We start from the raw sequence: 4,252 nt of genomic DNA, 5'->3' as shown, positions 1-4,252 counted from the left end.
AGCACCAAGAAGACAGAGGCAAAGGCGGAGGTGGCAGCCCCCGTCAGGGCTTTTAGGGGGGGTTGGCATGGGGGCGGGTGCAGTTTGGCGCCCCTAAGGGCCGGCTTGCTCTAGGCGAATGCCTAGTTTGCCTAGTGAGCGAGCCGGCCCTGATCTCTAGTCTGAAACCAAGAAATCAGAAGGAGATACAGAGTGGGAAGGGGAGCCACGAGGGAGCTAGAGTCCCGAGGCACCTTTAAGACCAACAAAGTTTAATTCTGGGTAGCAGCTTCTGGGTAAAAGCTTCTACCCAGAATAAAACTTCCTTGGTCTCAAAGTGCTTCAGATCAACACAGTGACACCCCCCCCCCCGAATCTAGAAAAGACCCACAAGTGTAAGGATGTGTTGCTGGTGAGCAAGATCAAGTTAATGCATGCCCTATTTTTCCTCATCTCAATGTATGGGTGTGAAAGTTGGGCAATGAAGAAAGCCGAGAGGAAGAAAGTGGGTTCCTTTAAAATGTGGCGTTGGAGGAGAATTTTACAGATACTGTGGACTGCCAAAAAGACCAATTTAGTGGCTCCTACACCAATTCAAGCCTGACCTCTCTCTAGAATGACTAACCTGAAGCTAAACTGAGTACTTTGATCATGTTATGAGAAGACAGGTGTCACTGGAAAAGGACATTGGAAAATCTGAAGGCAGCAGGAAAAGTTCTGGTGCCCCCACCATGGCTTGGACCGGTTAATTGGATCTGTACCCCGAACCTCCTGTTCCCCTGGCACCCATGCTCCCAGCCCTCAGTTTGCAAGACCTTGAGCAAGGCTGTGAAGGAGAGGACATTTGGGGAACATTAATTCATAGGGTCTCTAGAAGTCCAAAACAGCTTTACAGCATTTAACACGCAGGCAAACAAACACAGAGAGTCTGAATATATTTTTATTTTCCTCCTTTCCGTCCTTTAGACTGGTGAAAACCATCCTAGCGCGACAATGTGAAAATATAATGTAATTTATCTAATGCAAAACCCCAAATATTAAATAGGATGGTTAAAGACTACATAAACTCTGCCGGTTTCTCCAGCTCCGGCCTCGACTGTGGCAATAGTGGCACCTACAGGCCGTATGGGGAATGGCACCCCGAAGGCCCACTTGCGACAGAATCCGCTGCAAGAAAGACAGGAAATCGAGGCCGGGTTTTTCCGAGATGCTCCTACACCTGTGCGTAAAAAAAGCCCTAAGCACAGGTGAATGGATCAGCAAGGAATCCTGGATTGGATTCACGCTCTCCGCTTATATTTGGAATGGACCACTGAAATTAGTTGTGGGGTTAGTAAGATGAGGCCAAGGTATTTATTCATAGGTATATTTTATCTTGCCCTTTCTCCAAGCAGTTCAGAGCCACAGATATGCCCCCGCTCTAGTTTTATTTTCCTAACAACTCTGTGTGGGAGGTTACGATCACAGTGACCAGGGTTGCCAACTTCCTGGATAAAAAAAATATATACCTTGTCACTTTAATAGAGGTTCGATGGCCTGTTATTTACCAGGTGATGCTATTCATCTCCCAGCCAGGTGAAAATCTAGCTCTCCCTTTCCACACATTAAACATGTTAAAGGGGCAGGACATTTTTCTCCTGGCGTGTTGGTAACCTTGGTAGTGATGGGTGAAGGTCACCCAGAGAGGTCATGGCAGAGTAAGGTTATGAGCCCAGGTCCAGCCAGTCCTGGTTGTCGTCTGACACAACAACTCCACCATACTGGGAAACCATCTAGCAAGGGACAGATTGTCGGCTGGAGGGACTGCATCTTTCTCAGTGCAATAATATTAGACTCCCATGTGGTAAATTGGCCAGGGAAGGTCTGGGTTCAAAGTTTCATTCAGCCATGGAGCTCAGAAAGTAGAAGAAGAGGGAGGAGATTGGATGTATACCCCACCCTTCACTACTCGAAGGAGTCTCAGAGCGGCTTACAATCTCCTTTCCCTTCCCATCCCCACAAGGGACACCCTGGGTGCAGTCAGATGGCGTGCTGAGAGCGGGTTAAACTGCTCCGGTTCTAATCCGGATTATATTTGATCTGGATAATTGCGATCACACTTACCTCCCTTATCCCGCCTCACTGCGCAGTCATGTTTCTCTCTGCGTTGGCGGGGTTTTAATTTTTTTTTCTCAGTTTGCGCATGCACATAGGCACTCATCCATAGAATGGGGGGGGGGACTATCATGGTGGATGCGCAGAACCACTAGGGCAAATCAATCCATCCCCTCCAACAAAAGACTTCCCTTTAAACGTTTGACCCGAAAATGGCCTCCGTGAGATCCCGAACTCATCTAAACGCTAAAACAAGTGACCGTTTAAATGTCGGTTTCCTAAACACAATAACGGAGCTCCGCCTATGCGCACACCACCAACGCATTAAAAAAATGGCGGGCGAAAAGCGGAAGCCTTGGGCAGCTTTCGAGCGAGGAGGGGGTTTAAACCGGAAGTGGCTCGACACCGGAGGAGCGATCACACAGGGGGGAAATGCGGCTTTAAACGGGAAAGCTGAGAAAACACCACTTTGGGACCCGGTCACAAAATACTCCGGGTTAAAGCGGTTTTGAGCCGGAAACCAATGGCAGGGGACGGGAGGCAGATGTTGACTGTGTGATCGTGCATATAAAATCTGTTTCTGAAGCGTGACAACACCAGATCAAATGGCGCGTCTGAACACACCCCCTGTGAGGTAGGTGAGGCTGAGAGAGCTCTTTCCAGAACTGCTCATGAGAACAGCTCTGAAAGAACTTGTAACTGACCCAAGGTCACACAAGCAGCTGCATGTGGAGGAGTGGGGAATCAAACCTGGTTCTCCCAGATTAGAGTCCGCACTCCTAACCACTACACCAAACTGGCTCTCAGTACCACTGGCCCAGCCTCCCTCTCTCAGCCTAGTCCACCTTGCAGGGTTATTGTGATAACATGGAAGATGAGAGAGCCACAGATGTTACTTGAAGCTCTTTGGGAAAAGAAAGCGTGATAGCGGGACAGAAACATCTCTCAAAGGGCACAGGGAAGCATTCTTGGGAGGAGATGGCAGCTGCAATTAACTCCCCCCCCCAGACAGGTTAGGATTGGTTGGTTGGTTTTTCACCGATGGCGTTTACCTACCACCTTCCCCCATAAAAACCAACCAAGGCGGCGTACTTCCTCCATGGCCTTCCGTCAGTTTCACTTGTGGCAGAAACCCATAAAACCCCATCGTACCTTGAGTTTTGATGACTGGGAGGAAGAGTCCGAGTCATGTGGGTGGCTCAGGAGAGAAAGTGGCGCTCCCAGCACCTCTCCTGCCTGGATGCGTGCCATAGGGTGGGGCAGGAACGCTTGCCCATGTACGGGCACAGCCAGGGCCTTCTTTATGCCTGGCCCAGAGGCAGAGATTTCCTGGTACACCGATGACCCTGTTGTGGTTGGGCAGACGTTGGGCTGTGACTATGGAGGCTTTGTGCGTCTTGATGTGTAAGGCCAAACACTTTCTTTTTGTGGTGTCCGGCATGCCGCAGGTGATCTGTGACTCCTTCAACCCCGTTTCTTTCTTACTGGAATGAGGGGGTTGTGCCTCAGAGCTTTTGTTACTGTCCATGGGAAATAGAAGGGGAAGTCGTGGGAGCAGCGGCAGACTTCACGTTCCTGGGATCCAAGATCACCGCAGACGTGACTGCATCCATGAAATTAAAAGATGCCGGCCGTCTACTTTTGCAGAAAAATGGCTACCTTTCATGGAATATCTATTCGCCTCAGATCTGCGACCACACAGTCACATATATTTGAGCATACTAAGCCAATAACTGGTTTCATTTCAAAACACACACAATGCCTACATATATTAAAGTGCAAATTGCAAATTGGTTCTGTATGAATAAGAGAAACTCTTGTCCACAGTCATCTAGCTACCGATTCTAGTTAAATATTCCATGCAACTGTTGTTATGCTAGCTGAACTTGTTATCTTGTTCATATGTAATAACATTAGTTTTTTATTATTAGGACAATACTAACGGTAATCATATATGACACTTTGCATGTAAAGTTATTGAAATCTGTTTTATTGTTAAAAACCAATAAAAAGATTAAAAAAAAAAAAGATGCCGGCTCCTTGGGAGGAAAGCGGTGGCAAACCTAGGCAGCATAATAAAAAGTAGAGACATCACCCTGCCAACAAAAGTCCGCATGGTCAAAGCAATGGTATTCCCAGTAGTCATGTATGGCTGTGACAGTTGGACCATAAGGAAGGC

The sequence above is a fragment of the Gekko japonicus genome, unplaced genomic scaffold, assembly GCF_001447785.1.
Source record: "Gekko japonicus isolate JY-2015 unplaced genomic scaffold, Gekko_japonicus_V1.1 scaffold336, whole genome shotgun sequence".
NCBI classification, from domain to species: domain Eukaryota; kingdom Metazoa; phylum Chordata; class Lepidosauria; order Squamata; family Gekkonidae; genus Gekko; species Gekko japonicus.
The sequence above is the reverse complement of the archived record's forward strand: the minus strand, read 5'-3'. Positions refer to the sequence as shown.